The 23,796-nt window shown below is 40.6% G+C and overlaps 1 protein-coding gene across 1 annotated transcript in view; it reads right to left on the bottom strand.

The window, feature by feature from the left end:
- LOC149801114 (uncharacterized) overlaps positions 1 to 22,987 on the bottom strand; it is a 226,401-nt gene extending 203,414 nt beyond the window's left edge. The window contains exon 1 of the mRNA XM_089954270.1: positions 22,876 to 22,987. The gene's annotated coding sequence lies outside the window, so the exon portion shown is untranslated. The remainder of the gene's footprint in view (positions 1 to 22,875) is intronic.
- Between the last annotated feature and the right edge of the window lie 809 nt (positions 22,988 to 23,796).

Genomic DNA, 23,796 nt, shown 5'->3' with positions numbered 1-23,796 from the left:
GATCCTTTGAAAGAAGCTTGCACCATTGCCAAAGCGTGTTCCTTAGTGTACCGCCAACGATTCATGCCTGAAAACACCGTGGCTGTCATCAGTCCTCAAACGACCCACTATGTCAAGCGTCAATACTCGGTCAAAGCCCTACGTTGGTTACATTACTTGTGCGACAAGGAAGACAAATGGATTCAGCATGCCCGCAACGGAGGAGGCGAAAAGACCATCGGAACGTATTCGGTCGATGGCTGGGACTTAGAAAACCCCAAGATCGTGTACGAGTTTAACGGTTGCTTATTTCACAGATGTCTCGTCTACTACCCTGACCGTGACACTAAAAATCAGTTTTTGCAACGAACCATGGAAGACTTGTACCAGGACACTTGTCAGCGACGCCTAAAGTTAGAACAGCAAGGATATCAAGTGGTGGAAATGTGGGAACACGAGTACGATCACCGTTTGAAAACCGATCCCGAGTTTAAACGCCTCGTGGAAAGTTACCAGTTCATGGACCCGCTGAACCCGAGGGATAGTTTGTACGGAGGAAGGACCAATGCCACCTGTTTGCTGTACCAAGCCGACGAAGAGAAAGGAGAAGAAATCAAATACTTGGACGTGTGTTCGCTGTATCCCTACGTGTGCAAATATTGTCGCTTTCCTGTAGGGCACCCGCAATTGTTGACGGAACACATCGACCTGAAAAACATTCGACAATACGAAGGCTTGATCAAGTGCAAAGTTTTGCCTCCCACGAACCTATACCATCCCGTCTTACCTCACCATTGTCAAGGCAAACTGATGTTTCCCTTGTGCCGTACTTGTGCCGAAACGTGCAACCAGGACCAGCCTTGCCATCACAGCCAGGAAGAACGTGCCTTGACGGGAACCTGGGTCAGCGTGGAATTATTCAAAGCTCTGGACATGGGATACCAACTGTTAGAAGTGTACGAAATTTGCCACTTTCCCAAGACACAACAGTACCACAAGGGTGACCCTACCCAGAAAGGCATTTTCGCCGACTACGTGGATGCCTTTTTGAAACTGAAGCAAGAAGCCAGCGGCTATCCTTCCTGGTGTCACACTCCCGAAGACCAAATACAATTCAAAGAGAAATACTATGCACAAGAAGGCATCTCTTTAGACCACATCGAAAAAAACGAAGGCAGGCGATCGTTTGCCAAAGTGATGTTAAATTGCTTGTGGGGTAAAATGGCACAACGACCGTGTTTACCCAAGACGGAATATTTGACAGAACCTTTCCGCTACTTCCAGATGATTCACGACAAAACCAAATACATGAAACACGTGGACGTCGTTCGAGAGGATTTGATCTTGGTCAATTACGAAGAAGATCTGGACTTTGTACAAGACGACCCTTTTGGAAATGTCATCATTGCGGCTTACGTGACAGCTCATGCTCGCTTAAAATTGTACGAAGCTTTAGAACTGTTAGAAGAACGCGTCCTGTACTTTGACACGGACAGTTGCATTTACATCCATCACCCGATTCAACAGCACCCTGACATCGAAGGAGACCGTTTAGGAGCCTGGACAGACGAGCATCCCGACGACAAGATTCTAAGTTTCGTCAGTGGCGGTCCCAAAAATTACGGCTACGAATACCGGGACAAACAAGGAGAAGTGCACACGACGTGCAAAGTGAAAGGACTGACTCTGAATCATCGTACCAGTCGAGTGGTCAACTTTGGGGTATTGAAAGAAGCGTTGCAATCGGGAGAGGATGGAAACTTTAAAGTGACCACCTATCAACCGAACAAGATTGTACGTTTACCCACTCACCACATCGTCAGTCGACCCTTGGAAAAAGTCTATCAAATTGTATACCAGAAGCGAGTGCGACTTCCCAATCACTTCACCTTACCGTACGGTCACGTCGGTATTGGTCTGTATATGAAAAGGAACCCCAGGCAAGATCGATAGTTCATTGTTCATTGAAGTAACTTACCATGTCGTTGACGAAGAAGAAACCAGATTGGTTAGGAGTCAAATGTTGGACATCACCGAGACCAGGGTTTTGAGGCTTGGACACAAGAGGTGGCTCAGTATGCACGAGAGTTATTCAAGGAAAAAAGTTACTTTTCAACCCGTGTTAGTGACGGTGCCAGAAGAACCCGTCACCCAGGACAGGACTGTCGTGGACAGGCCTGAAAGACCCTTTCGGGAGGACACTTGTGTGACCTTACCCCTACTGTAGAACTGGTTAGAACTTTACCCAAAACATGTTGTACAGACACTTGTGTTTATTCCACGTTCATGGTTATCATGTGCCTTTTATTCTTGTACTTAAGCCTTTGGCTTTTATGCATTTTTGTCTTTCGTATTCATGTTTGAAAAAAAAAATTCAATAAACGTATTCTGAAAAAGTATATAAACTCTTGTCTTGTTTGTTTTTCGTGTCACAAGTGACATTTCTCACACCATGGCTACCTCTGCTGTCTCTGCTCCCTCTTCCTCTACTGTCAAAGTCATCGACGAACACTTAGATCGTGCCAGTTGGGAGGCTTTGTATCTTCGCCATCCCTTTAACATGCTCATTGCTGGACCTAGTGGTTCAGGCAAAACCGAATTCGTCAAACGTTTGATCGAACATAAACATCATTTGATCGATCGACCCCCTCAACGAATCGTGTGGTGTTACAAAGAGTGGCAATCGGCGTACAGCCTCTTGCGAGAAAGTCAAGGCGATTCCATCGTGTTTGTGGAAGGCATTCCTAAAGAAGACGACGGCATCGTCTCTGACTCCCGTCAAACCCATTTGGTCATTTTCGACGACATGTTAGGAGAAGACGAAGAAGAAATTAAACTGTGGTTCACGCGCAAAGGGCATCACCGTAATGCCAGTGTCGTTTACATCACCCAAAATTTGTTTCAACAAAGTAAAGCCCATCGCACCATCAGTCTCAATGCGCATTACGTGGTCTTGTTTAAAAGCCCTCGAGATAAATCGCAAGTGCAAGTCTTAGCCAAACAGTTAGGAACGCCTTGGCTGACTCAGGCGTACGACGATGCCACTCAAACACCACACGCCTATTTACTCGTCGATTTGAAACCTACGACTCCCGAGGATTTGCGATTTCGTACCCACTTGTTTCACCACTGGTGCCAAGACGGAGGGCCTGTCCTGTACACGTCTCCGTCCTCGACTTCATTTCACTCCCCATAAAAAAATCTATAAAAACCTCAGACCCTTTTTCGTCTGTCTCACTCTCAGTGCGAACATGACGTCCCTTCAGTCGCATCTTCCCGTCAAATTGATTCGTGCCTTGTATGGCATCAGTCGAGAAAAAGATCCACAAACACGAGCTCGTGTCTTAGAAGCTAGTCTCAAAGAAGTCTTACGATGGTTCACGGTGACGGCACGTCAATTACTCCAAGGAATCATTCAGATTCCTCATCAAACCCAACGCTTTTTCGATCGAAACAAAGTCGCTTTGGTCCAACTGGCCGATCCCCGCATCGACACTCAAACCAAAAAACAAATCATTTTGAAACCTGGAGGGAGCGGTACTCTAGGAGGGGTCATCATTCGCTCACTTTTAAGATGGGATCCTAATGCCCCCAAAGTTATCCCCAAGACAAAAGTCCAAGGAAGCCCCAAGAAGAAAAAGAAAAAGACCAGGTCCCCAAGAAGAATAACTTCTCCAGTGGCAGGACCCTCCTCTTACCAGACACCACCACCCCGGAAAAGAAAAGAAGCCCCCAGAAAAAGAAACAGAGAAAAAGTCCCCAGAAAAAGAAAAGTCCACAGAAGAAAACTAGTCGCAAGAGAGGCACCTCGGCCAGGACGCAACCTTACACTCGCAAACCACGACCTGCCACAGCGGTGACTGCGTCTCCGGCATCCTCACGTTTGTCCACTTCTCCGTTAATGACACCAGGAACTGAAGAGTACTTGGAGACGTTGATCACACCAAGAACTTCTCCGTTGATGACCCCCAAAAGAACTTCCCCAGTGGCAGGACCCTCCAATTTAGCGGCAGTGGCTGCTGCTCACAAAGTACCTTCTCCCAAAATCAAAGTCCATGAAAGATCGGGCATGTTACAAAGTTTACTGGATTTGTCCAAACAAGAACTGGCTCGATTTAGTCCGTTGCGTACCCCTGCACGACGTGTCATGCCTGTCCTCAAACTAATACGACGTCAAGACAATCAGTGGCGACGCGTTCCAGTATAAAAAAGACCTGTGACCAAGTCGGATATCAGTGTTTTTTGGTGCTCCTGAAGACTCAAAGATGTCACCCTCCAGAAAATCCCAAGGAAAGAAAAGGAAAGGATTGCCACCACGTTTAGCCAAACATGGGGACATGTTATCTGTCCTGTCCAAAGCTTCTCCACCCCTACGAAAAAAACTCATTCAAACGGCCTCCAAAGAGGTCATCGATACCGTGTGCGAATGTTGTTTGAACGTTTTGAAAGGCACGATCCCTTTGTCCAAACACCAGAAACAATGCTTAAGCAAGCATCGTCACGTTCTTCGCCAAATGGTTCGAAAGAAAATTCCCATTCGTCAAAAAAAGAAGATGTTAGTGCAACGTGGAGGTATTTTACCTCTCTTGTTAGGCCCCATACTGAAAGGAGTCTTGGGAACCATGTTGGGAGGACTGGTGGGAGCAAGATAAAAAGGCCTCGGAAGTTCCAAGATCTCAGAATCGACCCCTGACAACCCCATGGAAGGACGAAAACTAGCTTTAGTACCTTACAAACGATGGATGGAATACCATCGGTGGCAAGAACAACACACCCCGCATTTACCTCCCAATCCCAATTTGAGCGAGATGTCCCAGTTACAACACGAATTGCAGTCCTTGATGGATCGCCAAGATTTGTCCGAAACAGAAAAATTGCAAAAGTACGGTCAACTCTTGCAACGACTGCAACTCTTTCACCAGAAAGCTTTAGACGAAACAGCTCTACCCACTCTGAAAGATTTTAAGACCTTGATGAAAAGTCCAACACCATCACCAGTACCAGTACCAGTACCAGTACCACCAGTACCCGTGACCAAGACAGAAATAGGAGAAGAAGAGGAAGGGTTTCAAACTCCACCAGAAAAAGTACGCAAGTTAACAACACCACCTACCTCCAGAATTGGATGGATTAAAAAGATGATGGCCACCCCTTCTTCCTCACAAGAGAAAAAGAAAGTGAAGACAGAAGTGAAGACAGAAGTGAAACAAGAACCGATATCCCCCGCTCAGACATCCTTCTCCTCTTCGACACCTATTGCTGGCCGCACACGCAAAGCATTACAATCCAAGAAAATACCCCAAGAGAAAAAGAGTAGCATCCTCCAAGAGTGGGTGTCTTATTAACACACCAACCAACACAAAAAAATGGAAAAAGTCTTAGCCAGCATTTACTACGATCCCTCCCATCCTGCAGGTTACGCAGGAGTTCAAAAATTGTATCGTGCTGCCAAAACGCGACTGAAAAGTCTCCGTTTACCTCAAGTGCAACGATGGTTACAAGAACAAGCTACCTACACTTTACACAAACCCATTCGACGCAAGTTTGCCAGAAGTCGCACCCGAGTGGAAGGCATCGATCATCAATGGCAAGCCGATTTAGCCGACGTCTCTCATTTGGCCAGCTACAATCGTGGCTACAAATATTTGTTTTGTGTCATCGACGTCTTCTCCAAATTTGCCTGGGTCGTGCCCTTGACTTCCAAATCGAGCAGCGAGTTAGTGCGAGCCCTGCAACGGGTGTTGAAACAAAGCGGTCGTCACCCTCTTCGATGGCAAACGGACAAAGGCACCGAATTTCTGAACCAAGCTTTCCAAAAAGAATTAAAGAAACGTGACATTCATTTTTTTACCACCGAGAATCCCGAAACCAAAGCCAGCATCGTGGAACGTTTTCAACGCACTTTGAAAGAACGCATGTGGAAATATTTTACGCATCACCACACTCTGAAGTACATCGACATCTTACCGCACCTGGTGCAAGCGTACAACCAATCTTACCATCGAAGCATCGGACGTGCCCCGCAAGACGTGACTCCCGACAACGAAGTGCTGGTGTTTGAGCGCCTGTTTGGTACGTCCCCGACGAGGGCTGTCCCCAAGAAAAGTGGAGAGTTGGCCGTAGGAGATTGGGTGCGCATTGGCAAAACCAAACGCACTTTCGACAAAGGTTACTTACCTAACTGGACGACCGAATTGTTTCGCGTCACTGGACGAGTGCATGGCCGTCATCCTGCCGTCTATAAATTGGAAGACATGAACGGAGAAGTGCTCAAAGGAACGTTCTATTTGCCCGAGTTACAACGTGTCACCAAAAAAGAAGACGACGTGTACGACATCGAAAGCATTCTCGAACGCAGAACCCGTAAAGTGGGCAAACGACGTGTCAAAGAAGTCAAAGTACGTTGGAAAGGATATCCACCCAGTTTCGATTCTTGGATCGACGCTTCGCAAGTCATCGACTATAAAAAGAAGTGACCATCATGCCCTTTCACACAGCAGACGCAGCTACGTCGACCACTCCTCCTTCACCTAGTTCTTCTGTGCAAGATTTACAAAAACAACCCTTGTGGGTGTGGTGTGGAGAACGTGTGCCTAAAACGCAAATCGTCTTTTTCTGCCAAATCTTCGTGGTGTATTGTGTCATCGGGGCAGCCATTGCCAATTTGAGTTTGCAACAAGGAGACAAACAATTGTGGACCATTTTATTGAGCAGTTGCATCGGTTACCTGCTTCCTAATCCCTCCCTGAAATTCACCTCGAACGGGAACCCCGGGAACCTTGCGTCCAGTGCCAGTGCCAGTCACCACTTCAATCACAACCAGAACCCCATTTTGGGCGGAGACACGCCTCTGACGTCCACTAACCCCTCGGACAGCCACAGAACTCTGGAATTATGAGTCACCAAAACCAATTTTACTTAACCTTACCCAGTGACAGTTCCATGGAGGTGTTTCCCAAGAACACGTTGTGCTGTTACACGGCCAAATTACCTCAAGCCATCCAGTTAGATCACGAAGCCCATTGGGAAGTGGCTTTAGTAGAAATGATTCACCCGACCCAAGTCCTCAATGTCCTTCCCAATCAAAATTTTTTTGATGTGGAAGTTCATGACGAGCAAATGCAACAGTGGATGGATAGCAATGTCAAATATGACAAGAAAACCCGTACACAAAAGTACACCACCTATCACTTGTTCATTCCCCCAGGCTATTATTTTAGTGGTCAACATTTGGTCAGCACCATAACCTCCAGGTTTAATGTCGTGTTTCTGAAAGCTTTGGAGCATGTCAACAAAAATGTCACCATGGAGTACCACAAAGCAGCTCGTCGCTTCTTGATGAAATTTGAACGAAGTAAAATCCTGTCCATTTTATTTTGTCCTGAATTGTTTGACATGTTGGGCGGAGACATGGACATGAGAAAGACCATGCTCAAGAAAAATGAATTACCCATCGTTTACGACAACGAGTCTTTTAGCAAGTTATTTCGTGCCCCGGTAGAACTGAACCAAGGACTGAATTTGATGTTCGTGTATTCCGATGTGGTGGAGTACAACGTGGTGGGACACACCTCCGTACCGTTACTGCGTGTCATTCCTTTCAAAGTGGATTCTGCCACGAACACTGACGAGGAAGGTGGAAACACTTACCACGTCCACCGCGAATTTGTCCATCCTCACTATTTGCCTGTCAGTAAGTCGTATTTGGACACGGTCAACATTGCTATAAAAGGAGATCTGGGACAAAATATTCCATTCACCAAAGGAAAAGTCACGGTGAAACTCCATTTTCGAAAACGGTTCTCTCACGACTCTTAAGTCATGTATCCAGTGTACCGAGGGGTTGCTCGACAGCGAGGACACGGCTTAGGAGACATGTTAAAATCGGCCTTTCGTTCGGTGGCCCCGGTGTTGAAACCGATGGTGACACGCGGATTGCACGCCTTGAAAGATGCGGCACTGACGCAAGGCAAAGAATTTCTCCAAAATGTCATCATCGACAAACAAAACCCTAAAGAAGCCTTCATGAGGGCAGGCAAAAATGTCTTGCTGCAAACGGGAAAAGACATTTTAGGCCAACGAGAAACACCTATAAATGCCCTGCACGCTACCGAGTCAGGCATTCAGCAAGGACAAGGCAGAAAGAGACGACGAAGAAAACACCCTTTCACCAGACTTCAAGCGAGAAAGGCCAAGAAAAGAAGAACCGTTCGAGACTTAGACGTTTTCGATTATTGAGAAAAGAGACAAAAAAAAAATGATGCACCGAGAATCTTGCGCTTGTTCCAAGACGGAACTGGATCTGTTTGCCATGCCCCCCACGATGATGACGATGCAAGAATCCCAGTGGGTGGAATTTCACCCCGTGTCCTCACTGACCGATTCCGCTCCCATCGAGTTTGAAATCAAAGGACAGCCCGAAGATTACATCGATCTGAATAGCAGTTACTTGTACCTGAAAGTCAAAATTCTAGACAAGACTGGAGGTGCTATAGACGATGAAGCAGTAGCTCCCGTCAACAATTTCATGCATTCCTTGTTCAGTGGAGTGGACTTGTACTTGAATAACAAACTGGTCAGTAGCAGCATGGATACTTACCCTTATCGTGCCTACCTGGAAAATCTCTTGACGTACGGAATAGATGCCAAGAACACTCATCTCAATGCCTGTGTGGTATGGGAAGCTGACGAACCTACCAAGTTTGAAATATTGGAAACTGATGAAAAGAAAGACAACAATGATGGATTTGTAGAACGAAGAAAGAGAATCACGGGAGCCGACACAAGTTTAGAACTGATGGATCGTTTGCATTTGGACATGTGGTTGCAAGAAAAGTATTTGCTGAACGGGGTGGATGTCCGCCTGAGACTGAATCGTAGCAGTGCCGCTTTCCATTTGATGGCTGATAGTGACGGTTACAAAACCAAAATCCTAGAAGCCAGACTCTACGTACGCCGTGTGGAAGTGTTACCTAAAGTGGGAAACGACATCAGTCAGACGTTGAGCAGAACGACTGCCAAGTATCCCATACGACGCGTGGAAGTGAAAACCTTCACCATTCCCAAGGGACAGCGATCCATGATCGAAGATCATCTGTTCCAAGGACAGTTGCCCAAACGTTTGATCGTTGGTATCGTCGAGAATACAGCCTTCAACGGAGCTGCCGAAAAAAATCCTTTCTACTTTCAACACTTTGGCGTGTCCAAAATCGAAGTCAGTCGCGATGGCAAGACCTTGTGTACCCGACCTTTCGAACCTGACTTTACCAAGAAGAATTACTTGAGATCGTACTTGTCCTTGTACGAAGCCACCGGACAGTTAGGAACCAATACCAGTCACGGTATTACGTACGAGGATTATGCAGGAGGCTACGCTTTGTGGGCTTTTGATTTCACTCCAGACCAAGGCAGCGACGAGGGACATTTCCACCCTATAAAATCCGGCCAGATTCGTGTGGAAATTCAGTTTAAAGACCGAGACCCTGATGAAACGGTGAACGTCATCCTGTATGCAGAATTCGATAATACCATAGAAATCAACAGTTTGAGAGAAGTCATCCTAGATTACTAGAAACCATGGAAGACTGTTATCCCTCTTTACCTAGTGGAGAAACGTTTAGTGTTGGATTATTGTTAAAAAATGTTAGAGTTCTTGTTGTTTAGTGTTAAGTGATTTTTGAATAAAAAAATGTTGTGTTTTGAAAAAAATTGTTTGATGTTATATTGTTGGATTATTGTTAAAAATGTTAGAGTTGTTGTTTAGTGTTAAGTGATTTTTGAATAAAAAATGTTGTGTTTTGAAAAAAATGCCTTTGTCTTTTGTTTAGCTATAAGAATGTTGGATTGATGCTCTTTCATTTCTTACTATCCCTCTCATGACACTCACTAAACGTTGCGACTCAAAAACCGTATGGGGGATGTTTTCCTTCACGTCCGCGCTTTGACTTTAAGAACCGGGTTGTTTCCAGTCTAACCATCCATTGTCGACTCATCCTCCTAAGAAGATGTGCTCCAAACTAGCTAAACTCAACGAAGCCTACGTAAATTTGCATAGGGTCAGACACAGTCTGATACCGAAGCCAGAAGAAATAGAGAATGTGAGAATGTTAAAAATCACTGAAGACCTGATAGAAGAGCTCTTCAGAGAAGAAATGAACAGGGAAAAAGAAGAATGGACAGAGAAGTACAGACTTCAGAGACAGCAGCAACAACAACAACAACAAGAGCATCAGCAGCAGCAACCTGAACCTGACAGAGGCTTTGTCGATTGCCGTATCGACACCAAAGAGTTCTTCTTTTCTTTCCGAAGAAGCAGACCTATCGCCAGAAAGTCTATCCTCAGAGGACATCGCATTCTTAGAAACTAAAAAAAGAATGCCATAGCAAACAAAAAAAAAAAAAAACAGCCCTTTTCAGGGCTATCCCAATACTCTAGAAAAGAAATAACGATCGATTTGCCAATGTGTGTAGGTAGAATAGTGTGAAAATAAACACTAACTCTTTTTTAAAAAATGTGAGGGTATGTGTTTGTGTGTTAGTAAGTGCTTAAGTAAGTTGGTATGAATAGTAGATTAAAATCATGTTTTTTTTTGGTGTTTGAGGTGTATATTTGGAGTTAGATTGGATTGCTTTGCGTATGTGGATAGTCTAATGAAGTGATTTATAAAAAATTTTAAAATAGTGATGGGTAGCATAAAAAAGTGAGTGAGTGTTTCTTTTAGGTCCGCGCGTTGTTGTTTTTGGTCATGATGTAGGTAACATCAATTTTATGTTTTTTAGGGGGATGTTTTCCTTCACGTCCGCGCTTTCACTATAAATTGAAACTCGTTCGGCAGTCTAGCTACCCTTGTTGATTGATCAACACCAAAAATGAACACGAGACTGTCTAAACTGTTGGAACTTCATGTGCATCTGGAATATGCCAGGCGCCTGTTGAATGAACTGGCCGCGGAAGCCATTGTGGAGGAGGGAAGGATAAGAGAGGAGGAGGAAAGAAGAAAAAAAGAAGAGGAGGAGAGAAGATATAAAGAAGAAGAAGAGGAAAGAAGATACAAAGAGGAGGAGAGAAGAAAAAAAGAAGAGGAGGAGGAGGAGAAGGAAAAGAAGAGAAGAAGAATAAATTTCAGAATCCCAGAGAGCGAAAATTGGGATTCTGAAGCGACATATCCTGCCTCTGCTCTCTCCCCCAAAAAAGTAAAAAGTAACTGGGGGATAAGATGTGTATGTGGCGCCAGGCCTGGAAGGTGCCACCATTAACCAGGTGTCCATGAAGTTAAAAAAAAACAGCCCTTTTCAGGGCTACCCAATACTCTAGAAAAGAAATAACGATCGATTTGCCAATGTGTAGGTAGAGTAGTGTGAATATAAACACTAACTCTTTTCTAAGATAGTGTGAGGGTATGTGTTTGTGTGTTGGTGCTTGTAAGAGCTCAGGTATGTTTGTGTGAATAGTAGATTATGGGTTTCTTTATTGTTTCTTAGCGTATGTGGAGAGTATAGTTTGGGTTTTGTAAGCGCTCACGTACGATTGTGAGGATAGTAGATTATGGATTTTGTTTATTGTTTCTTAGCGTATGTGTTTGTGTGTTTGTGTTTGTGTGTTTGTGTTTGTACCCGCTCACGTAAGATTGTGTGGATAGTAGATTATGGATTTGTTTATTGTTTCTTAGCGTATGTGTTTGTGTGTTTGTGTTTGTGTGTTTGTGTTTGTACCCGCTCACGTACGATTGTGTGGATAGTAGATTATGGATTTGTTTATTGTTTCTTAGCGTATGTGGAGAGTATAGTTTGGGTTTTATTATATGAAATGAAAAAGTAGGGGATGTTTTCCTTCACGTCCGCGCGTTGTTTGGTCATGATCTAGGTAAGATCAATTTTACGTTTTAGGGGGATGTTTTCCTTCACGTACGCGCTTTAAGTATAAGAACCCACAGTATTCGTCGTTCAAACCATTCTGCAAAGAATAAAAAAAGAAGATGGCTTCTAACCAAATGGACAAAATACAAACATTACAAGACGTTTTAGACAACTTAGGAATGATGGAGCAGATGTTGATAAGACTGGTTGAAGACCATTATTCCTATAGTCCCCATCGTGTAAAGATGGAAATTAATAACTTAAAAAAGATAAAGGACAAGATTAGTGGTGTCATGAAAGAGATAAAGGAGGAGAAGGAGGATGAAGAGGAAAGAATAAGAATAAGCAAATGGAACGAAAAGATTGAAAAAGAAGAAGAAAATGAGAAGAGGAAGAAAGAAGAGGAGGAAGAGAAGAAGAAAGAAGAGCAGGAGAAAAAGAAAGAGAAGAAGAGAAAGAGTGTTGGAGATAAAATAAGAACTTGGTGGAGAAAAAGAAGAAATTAGAAGCAGAAGAAGAAGAAGAAAACCCAAAGGCCCTTTTCAGGGCCAGCCATATTTCTCGAAAAGAGATAGCCTTTCCATTGCCTACCCCTTTTTTTAAATTTAAATTTAAATTTAAAAAAAAAAATCCCAAAAGCCCAAACTCTATTCCCCATGTTAATTTCCCCTTGTCGCTAGACAGACCCACCCTGTTTAAATTCCTTTGACGCTATACAGTCCCCTATTCCCATGTTAATTTCCCCTTGTCGCTAGACAGACCCACACTATAGTTCCATGTTAAATTCCCCTTGTCGCTAGAGTGACCCACGATTTATTCCCATGTTAATTTCCCTTGTCGCTAATCTGACCCACGATTTTTCTCCATGTTAAATTTCCCTTGTCGCTAATCTGTCCCAGGGGGGTCTGTAATGCTAATTCCCATTGTCGCTAATGTATCCCCCTTTACTACTAGTGTTGGATAGCACAAGATTGTTGTAGGCAGCAAACTCAAAGAGCAGAGAAGGGTCCACATGTGCTTTGCCAGTTTATCTACGAATCAACTCGCACCTTTTCATTCCAGTGTCATTTTACAAACATAATGTCCTTCTTGGGTGAGTTGTCAGTGACATCTTACATTTGGTTATAAAACTTCCCCAGTTCGTTTTCATCATAGTTAGATGTGGTTGCGTAGGCCTGTATGATTCTGATGTTGAAGGGAGTCGCCTTCAGACATATTGTAATAGGGATGCTTGAGACTGGGAAATCAAACGCCATGATTGCTTTTGTCCCTTGTTCCGCTGAAGTGGATATTATGCCCTTCATCTGTTATTTCGCGAAAGTTCTTCCAGTTCGCTTCGCAGATACTAATAATGTTCCAGTCGTACCACTTCAATTCATGTGCAAGGTCTTTCAACTTACCCATAGCCCTCCGTGTTCTAACGTTCCATGAACCGATGATGATGTCGTCACTCCAGTTATCTTGGTAGTGGGAGCACCAGTAGCACACTTGTCACCTCCGTCCTGGTGTGCAGCGGAAGGCGATGTTATGGTTGACGAGGGATGCGAACGATGCGGTATGGAAGAACTGTTAGTGTCTTCAAGTGGTGTGTCAAGGGCAAGATACAGCTTGGTGGGGCATATCCCTCTCCAGACTGGAGTACCACAGCCGAAAAAAAACGTGGCACGCCCCGGTCTTGAGCACATGGTCGTTGAGCTCATCTTGGAGCCATTCAGCCCTGGCAGTTGACTTCATCGAGGAAGCCACTCCGTGATGCTGTGCTATCATCACACTATTTTACCGATAGTTACGAAACTCATGGGGGCGGAAGAGTCTTTTTCCATCCCGTACGAATCCGAATGACATGTACTACTGCCTATGTACATGTATATCTTATGAAATAGTGTTGTTTTGTAATATTGTAAAGTCTTTTCCTCAAGGATTAAAACTATATCATCCAATCGTGGTTCACCTTCGATGGACAGTGTGTGTGTGTGTCTGTGTGTGTGTGTGTGTGTGTGTGTGTGTGTGATTTAGATTTTTAACGTAGCTTTAACAAGTTTCCAGTCATATCGCTACGATGTCTGCATTGTAGCAGTTTCAAGTGATGTCTAGCACTAGGGCATCATGCCACAGACATGTAGCATGATGTCCCACCCAATCACATTATCCTGACTCCAGGCCGACCAATCCTAACACCAACCTCTTAATGCTAGCGCCTAGTTAGGCAGCTGTTAGTACCATTTTTAGAAGTCGTTGGTATGACTCGGCCGGGGTTAGAACCCACGACCTCCCGTATCCGGGGCGGACGCTCTCACCACTAGGCCACCGCAGTGATCGATAGACAGAGGGGAAAAATGAACAAATGACATTATTATGACCGTCCAAGCCATCATGTCCTAGCATAAATGTTTAGGCGCTCTGATTATGTTTGAGGTCGTATGATAACTAACCACACTATGGACGAAATGCTAACGTTTTCATGATTCATTGTGCGACAGGAAAATTTACCAGACAAACAAAAATAACAGCAATCGTAGTTTAAATGATTGTAGTACAGAACACTATTTTGCTAATTAGTCATATACTGACATTCGTTTCTCTTAGTTTGAAAAAGGTGGATATTTGTGTTATCACAATGTCTCCATTTTTAACTGTCTAATCAAAAGCTGCTTTACAATTATCATTAAAATGTTACATCCGATGGCGACAGAAACAACTGGAAACAAAATCGTGCAGGTTTGTTACACGAGACAACCAATAATCGATCGACTATTTGTGATTATTTCTGAGAAAACGCACCTTCGTTTATCCCCATCAGTAACCTGACAGATACGCATATTTCATTTGCTAAACATCCTAAGTTTAACCCTAATGACATAGACATCATGTATGGGGTGTCTTTGAATAAGGCTGGATTCGAGTTATGTTTAAAAAAACGAAATTAAATACCCTTTAAAGATATCATGTTTCTTAGAAATGTCAGATACTAATTGATGTTTTCCTGAAGCTGTACTCAGTAAATTGCGCCGTAAACGGGTCCACCGAGCTCTATTATATCACTTCAATGTGTGTGCACGCAAATGTGTTGTGCTATTTGAGAGGCAGAAACTGATTCTAGAGAAGTCCGTATTAACTGGCATCACAGGCAACAGCCCCTTTAAAGAAAAGCATGTAATGTTGATGTGGGGTAAAGTGATACTTATTTATAACAATATCGATTGAACCGAATTGTGTGGATAGATCAAACGTCACATTAGTCATCACAATTTAAATGAATTCGTTGTAATATTTTATGAAATATCCTCTCAAGTAATACACACGTTTCAATAAAACATAGTGATACTAATGGATTATTACATATATGGAGAGTTATTCATGCTATAGTAATAGGTCACAATACATCAAACTAATTTGTCAACGGCTAAGTAAAGTATTACGTTCAAAGTTAGATCCTTTCGGCGCATACAGTATTTTAAAACGCGAACTCTAAATCGATTGTAGCTGGGAAATAAAGGAGATAAAGGAAACTTAAGTATTTGCACGTGACGCTATCTATAGTCATGTCAAATGCACTGATGTCCGTTGCTTATACGCGTGTTAAATTGATTTTATCTTTGGTAATTACATCTCTTGAAATACTGGAATTCAGTTTTTTCGCATCTTCTATAAGATTTTAATGTGTCAGATATTCGTAGACAGCCAGAAAGAAAACGTAGGGGTGTAGAATACGAGATCACAGCATAGGCACGAATGATGTCGCCATCATAAAATGAAAGTAGACATTTCCGATCTCACCTGTTGTAATGCCTTAACTGAAAGATAGATGAACCACGAATACAAATATCGTATATACATTGGAAATCAAAGGTTAAGGTTACTTAAGGTTTAAACTTTTCGATGTCAAAGCAACAAAGTCAGCTATTTTAAGTCCTTTTCGTAATAATGGAACAGAATATTACCAGGTGATAAAATCAGCCTTGTAAATTTGTGTTGTTGTATTCATTTTGAAGTTATAAACAAATAAAATGAGAGAAAAGACTTCATTTGCGTCAGAATGTATTGCCATGATTCTGTAAAAAATCTCTCTTGTTGAGAAAAACCTACTTTTTCTGATCGAAAGCAGGGAATGGAATGTGGGCGTATAATTCAACTTTCCTGCTCTGCTGTAAGTGATTATGGTTCAAACTAGTTTGCTTTGTTCCTCATGACGGGCTTCTTGACCTATAATGAGTAATGCTGTTGCAGGCTACTTCTGAGCGAAGCTTTCTTTACTTCAGCAGCTAACATCAGACTAATAGATACAATTCTTCTATAAGCGGAGGGAAGAGGTTATATCTAGAGAAAACTCATATTATTAGCAGTTAAGATCAAAGCGGAGGGATGAGGTCAAATCTAGGAGAAAATTCATATTATTAACAATTAAGCTCAAAGAATGACTGTGATATTTCCGTTGGAACATTTGTGTTGTCCTGTGGACGATTGTTTTAGTCGTATCCACCATATGGAGTCTCTTTGAAAGAGAGGAAAGAGAGCAGCATTGCAGCATATGCATTTTTCCGAATGCACATGCCGCAATGACGAAATCTTTTGTAACGTGTTGGGTGTGACAACTGGTACGGAGTAGACACCTCTGAGTCACCTGGTTTAGAATGCAGATCTATTTTCCACTGCACGAGAGTAGACTGATCATAATCAATGATGTCGCACCTATTAGATGACTCAGATGTAAAGTTATATGCAGGATGAAAGTGACTGAGTAACTTCTTGGCATACCTAGTATTCAGACATGGATTCGGACAGAAACAATCGGCACGGGTCCCTGCTGCGGACTATGGCACGATAAGCACTGATCTTGTTTTATTTTTTACGTTTTCTTTTTCTTTTCTAATATATGTCAAGCAATACGATCAAAGCATATCGATATTAATAGAAGAAATCCCAAATCCATTTTTATTTTTCTCCTTTTACTAGTTGATTCAACAAATGTAGTGTCACAAGCTAAGTATAACACACACACACACACACACACACACACACACACACACATGACCACGTAACCAGCATTAGGGCTACATATGTCAACGAGCAGCATTAGGGTGACAGAATGACATAATGTTGTGTTATGAAACAGTAGCACGTATTTGTATATGAATTCATCAAAATAAATTATAATTCCTATTATCAAGCTACGATACTCATCTTTAAAACAACACTATTTATTTTTAAACATCAACACATATTCGTCGCCTTGATACTGCGTCGCCTTAATACTGCGTCGCCTTGATACTGCGTCGCCTTAATGCCTACACACAACTGTGATAGTCAAAAATATACTTATGGCGACAAACTCTTCACACATCTATTCTGTCTAGTCCAGCATTAAGACGACAGCGTTTTTAATGTCCTTATAGCCATACCAAACACAACAGGAAACTAAAATTATATTTTAGGATGATCAGAATCTTAAATATTTGCATTTAAAACTGTATTACGTATGTGCATCCTTATGGCGACATAATCTTCACACACATATTGTGTCTAACCCAGCATTAAGGCGACAGTGTTTCTACGGGCCCTATTGCCATACCAAAGACAACAATGAAATAAAATTATATTTTTAAATCGATCAAAATTATAAATATATGCTTCTTAAACTGTATTGCAATGTCTGCTTATCCATTTGAAAAGAGTTTTTATGTTTGACTTTTAAAATATTATTTTTTGACTCCCCGCATGCCGAAATGTAAGAAAAAGGATTTATGTTATATATGAGGTACCCAGGCTGGTTCCGCTAGCTAATGGGGGGCGGGGGTATTTATCCTACCAAAGACCATTGCCGTTTGGCGGATTCCCTTCCACCATGTTGTTTATGTGATTGCCTATGTCCTTTGCTTGCTATATGTATATTTGCTATATTGTTTGTATGCGATATATGTTATTGTAAGGACAGCATTATGTAATATCATTTCTCTGGTTGTATGCTTGTTATTTTTTTAAAAAGATATGAACATTTTTCTTTCGGGAGTTTGTTTTGGTTCTTTATTGCTTTCAAATTTCATTAAGAATGAGAGATGTTTATGTATTCTATCAAAATATGCAAAATAAAAAGAAAACCCTAAACTGTGTTTTTCTGTTTGCATGTTTTAAGTGTCTCTCTCTCATTCTTTTATATTATTCTAGTGAACTTTGCCTAGCCTGATATAAGGGGCTACACTGCCTTTGTTTGATAATATTATTGCTCCTTATTTTGGGGCATTCTCTTTTTGCAATATATTCAAATTTTAAATATTTTCTTCTATAATCATATTCAATTGCAGCAATCTCAATTAATTTATCCTGATTTTCAGGAAAGTAATCAAGAGCTTTAATACTAAAAATGTCTCAGGTTTTTGTTTAGGAGATTGTGGTTGTTTTTTGTTATTCTTTTTGTTGCTGCGATGGAGGAAGTCGAAAAAAGTTTTTTTGTGCTGGGGATGTTGTGGTTCAGGTTGAGGTTGGGAATGCTGTCGTCGAGAAAAATGAGCACCTAAATTATATTTATTTATTTCATCCATATATGCTTGATATATAATATCATGAATTGAGATTCGATCTTTTTTAAATTTTATGCGATATATCCATTTACCCCAGGTTTCTTTACTTACAGGTTTGTTATGCTTAGGTTTTAAATATCTTTCTCTATAACTAAAACGGGAAACCGCAAACGCAGCAAGTTTTGATAAATCTCCTATTTTTTATATTGCCTCAATAGCCATATCGTTACATTTTTCAAGCATCTTAACACCTGTTGTTTTCTGGTTCCTCTTCTTCTTTTAGTTTTGGCTTTGACGTTAAAGCTTTGTTTATTTCACCAATACCTTCAAGCATTTCTCCATCTACGGGTGGAGGTTGAGCAACAGCTATTTCATTTGGAAGATCGTTTTTGTTTTTTTTAGTTCTTTCTGCTATTTGTCTAGTATCTGTAGCAGTCGGTTCTAACGTTGGGCGAATACCTTACGTTGCGTCTGCAACTCTTTCATTAACCTTTGAAATTGGTTTAAATAATTTTTCTGTACTTTCTACATATTCAACTTGAGATTCTTGACGGTCTTGTAGTTTTTGTCTAACAGAATCACGAACAGGAAGAACTTCTAATGCTTCTAATCTTTCTCCAGCTAATCTAGCATTATAAGATTCAGCACCAGGTGCCATTATTGATATAAATATTGATTTAATTATAGCAGCAGAGAGCGTGCAACCTCTATGTAACGTCGATGGGTAAACGAAAACATACAGACAAATTTAGTAAAACACTAACGACAAAACCAATTAAAAATAAATAACCCAATTAGAGAAACTCTCGGTAAAGTTAGTGGCTTTGGTTTAGCGTTGGTAACCTTATTTTGTTTCGTATGAGGTCTTAGTTTTCCAAAATGACGTGTAAGCAAAACGTATGTTCACCTTCTCTGCTGCTGTTTGCAAGTGCTACTTTCCTTCTGCATTATCGTCAATGGCTGCTTGCAAATGCTACATTCAAAATTCTAATCATGAATTTTCTATTCTTCATTGATGCAAGCTGTAAATGGCTGCTTGAAAGTGCCTAGATCTACTTTTCTTCTGCGTCCTTGTATTTTGCAATTTTGTATTTTGCAATTTGCCAACTACTAAACTGATTCAGTAGTTTGTCGTATGGCAAATGCTGTCAGTTATTATAAGTTTTAACATTCTATTTATAAACTTGCTATATCACAAGTTACACAAATTGCACCTTCCAAAATGATGACTATAATGTAGCATCAAGTACGTTGCAAGTTAGAATCAAGGAAGTTAGCATAAAATAATGCCTCATTATGACAACAGATGGTGCTGTGACACGTCAATTTCTTACATTACGACTACTCCCCTTAACCTAGCAACAAGAGGTTATACCACTTTAAGGCATGTTTGTGCGTCTTATTTAAAATTTCATTCTAATTAAATTAGCAGCTGATGTCTCAGAGTATTAACATTCGGAAGAGAAGCACAAAACAAATTAAATGTATCAAACTGTATACAATTAGATATATTAACACAACGTTATACTTCTGCTGAACCTTTCCACCCCATTTTGGGGCCCCGAGTGGCTGAGTGGTCTAAAGCGCTTTCCGTCACGGATCACTGCCATCTCATCTCTGTCTGAGTGGGTTCGAATCTCGGGCTCCGTCAATGTGGATATGTGAGAAAGCTTGCCGGTAGCTTCTCGTGGGTCGGTGGTTCTTTCTGGGGGTTTTCCGGGTTCTTCCTCCACCATTAATACTGGCCGCCATGTATAGCCTGTCTTGTGCTGAAAAATGGCGTTAAACCCTACAACAACAACAACAACCACCCCATTTTATTTGAACATTTTGTCTGTTTAATTTATCGCTGCCGCACGATGGCAGAATAGGGTTGTCGCTTACAAGCAAGATTTAAGACCCTAATTTGTTTATATATTCTCATCCACAATGTTATCAGTATAGAGCATATTTATTGTTTTAGAATGTAGCGCAAATTCTGCTCGTTGTAGCAGTAAAGACCTCGTAAGGTTTGAGCAAATTGTAGATAATGGCACCTGGAGGCCTTACTTTTGTTTCTTCTTTATTCACGAGAGAGAGAGAGAGAGAGAGTACATTCAATGTAATTAAATTGTCCTGTTAATCTGCAGTTTTTTCTTCTATACGTATAGCATGGATGATTATGCAATAGCCAGCAAGTATTTTCACTAGTTGTTTGTGACAAGAATGTCATATCTCCAATTTCATTTTAAATCTCGAATTTCTTTACAATACCAAGAGGCAAATGACTTGAAACAAGGACATCACATACAAAGCATATATGCTACAAAAATAGGAACTTATTTCATTATATAAGAATGGAAAGTCTAAGAGTATGTGAACACAAAGAACACATACATACTATTATGCAATGCTTTATTTCGACAGATATCAAACTGGAAACTACATTTTATTATTTAAAGCCGTATTCATCCATATATATATATATATATATATATATATATATATATATATATATATATATATATATATATATATAGTGATATTTATAGTACAGATAAGATGACTGATTGTATGGTACCTCACTGATAAAGCATCAGACTCCTTTGGTAGCAATTATAAAAATATAATATATTGAATATAAATAACATTGCTACCGCTACCAGTACCACCAGCTCAAGTTGTTTGTATTATTACTGCTACAATATAGTACTAAAAGTGCTTGATACATTTGGATATGAAAATAATGTAGTAGTTAAAAAGATTAATACAAATGTTTACATGTATCTTCTACAGATGTGATTGTTTTATGTTATAAGAGTAAGACACACACCCCACATAATTCTCTAAAAAAACTTGTAAAGTTTTTAGCGCTACTACCAGTTCAGGTAGTTTTAGCACCCCCCCCCCCCGAAATAAACATATTCATTTGTCCGTGATTTTATCATTATGTTATCCTGTATTAAATATAAGTTAATATTGTCATGACACAAAAAATTTCAGCACAATACAACTATGCAATATAGCAACATGAATAAATAAAACCAATATACAGTCCTATGTTAAACCTTTCATAGGAGTTATGAGAGAAAGAAAAGTTAAATTTAAACCGACATTCATAAGAACAATATTGTTCGATGAATTAGTCTGAAGAATTGTTTTTATCACACAGGTAAGCAATTATGAGGAATAAATACCTGAATTGTCTGTTACATTCTTCTTATAGATTTATTTGCCAATCCTTTTTGTTTTTCACATTCACATCAATAAAACATGAATGAAGACAAGCTTTCCACACAATCTGGCTTTTTGATTAGACATACACTCATCATTGCAAATTCTGAGGAATTTAAAGTGCAACTTCTGGATTGGCCAGGACACATTACCTTTTGCATACCACATATATTTGTACATTATGACTCAAGAACAGTCAGGTAATATTCCAGTGGGTCTCTTAAAAGAATTAATCCCAAAAAACATTTCATTACTGGATCTGTTTTCAATATATACACTGTAAAAAAATTACCGCTTTGTAGAGAATTTATTTTGCGGGCAAAAAAAACCCCACGTTACTTGCACTTGCTATGAGAACATATACATGAAACAGAATAAATTTTATTTGCTAATTTATTATTTCTGATACTTTGACGTTCACAAAATTTACAGTTTTTAACCTGAGATGAAATTTTAAAGTTGATCTCTTATCCCTAGTGTATGTGCCTTGGAACAATGGATAAGGTAAATTGTTGCAAGGCCAAATCTGTATGAAAACAGCAGTTGGAATTATGTAATTGTAAAGTTTATAAACAGAATATACAAAACTTGTAATAACTGACAAAAAATTTTTCATACGACAAAAACTACAGAATCAATTGAGTAGTTGGCAAATTGCAAGATACAATGACGCAGAAGGAAAGGAGATCGAATAACTTGCAAGCTGCCACTTACAGCTTGGATCAATGAACAATATAAATTCATGAATAGAATTATGAATGTAGCACTGGCAAGCAGTCATTTACAGTAAAGCAGAAGGAAAGTAGCACTTGCAAACTGCCACGTATAATTTGCACGAATCAAACTACAACATACATTGATACAATTATGAAAGTAACACTTGCAAGCAGCCATTTACAATAATGAATAAAAAAAGTTGATAAATAAACCACGTTATTTTATGAAACAAGAATCTGAGGTACAGGAAAGGTATAATATATTTATATATATATTAGATGGCATTATTGTATATTCTTCTGTAAGTGCTTGCAGAAGAAAAGACCCCACCCACCCACACACACACAAAAGCAACAAGAAACAAACGCCTAAATATTATCCAAGCTTCAATGAAAATTGAGAACTAATAATAAAAATGACTTAAAAGCTTTCTCGCCCCCGACTTAACCGGGCCTCATCCTGGTAAACGTTGTTAATCAAAGCTTTGATGAGCAGGTAGACTAAATCTATTGCTGAAATACGGAGTTACAGGTGTGTTAATTTTCATTCATTTCAGAAAGAATGAATGACGTTGTATGCATGTGATATTACTTACCTATCATTACTGAAAGGCCGGACTGGCTTTGTAGGGGTGCGTCCGTTACCAGCTTGAAATCGAGCCGCACAAAGAAGCGTCTGCAACGTTCTCTGCTAACGAATACAGAGCGACTAACATTGATTGTCAAGGTATACAGAACGCTAACCGCTGCCGCTATATTTGTCGTAATGTTCTGTAGGGACTAGCCGTATTATTGATGATGAAGAATTGGAACAAGACTAGAAATAGTAGTTCTAGTTTCCTATGATCCTTGCCATCCCATTTTTTATATTTGGAAATTTATGTTGGGGTTTAGGGTCAGAGTCCAAAGCCTATCGAAAAGTTGGCATTCGCCGACACCATTTGGTGTCAGTATATGGTAGCCGCTTCGTCATGTCTTTAATTTGCCATTAGAATAGACGAAACTAAAGCGTTGATGAAATTTGACCTGGAACTCGCCATTTGCATTCAGAGTCACATGACTACACTATTTATCTTTTGTTTGTAGTTAGTAGTTACTGCTCATTGCTCAATCAAATGTGTTTAAAATATTAGAAATTTTCCAGAAATATCTCTCTTTTTAATGCAAAATGGAAAACACATGTACCCACTTATAGATCAAATTGAAAACCACACAACATAGACCCAAAACACACAACATAGACCCTGAATGCGCCGGCAGATTAAGAACCATGATTTTGATTCTTCTGATTAATCCTAACAAACGGCAAAGACCCAGATCTGTAAAATGCATTGGGAACGGCATATCTGAGTCTGTGAAGTTTGGAGGTGGCCTTGATGAACACGTAAGAGAATGCATACTATATATTAATCACGAAGAATGTTACTACAATCTAAGCCACCGGGGTGCAATCACATGCACCTGGTTTTTCACGAGATGTACCTTAGTTTGATTAGTCTTGAATGCTATTGCAAATG

Source organism: Sinohyriopsis cumingii, chromosome 4 (assembly GCF_028554795.1).
Source record: "Sinohyriopsis cumingii isolate HCF-2022 chromosome 4, ASM2855479v2, whole genome shotgun sequence".
Taxonomy (NCBI): Eukaryota; Metazoa; Mollusca; class Bivalvia; order Unionida; family Unionidae; genus Sinohyriopsis; species Sinohyriopsis cumingii.
Note: the sequence above shows the minus strand (reverse complement) of the source record. Positions and strands in the feature narration are given on the sequence as shown.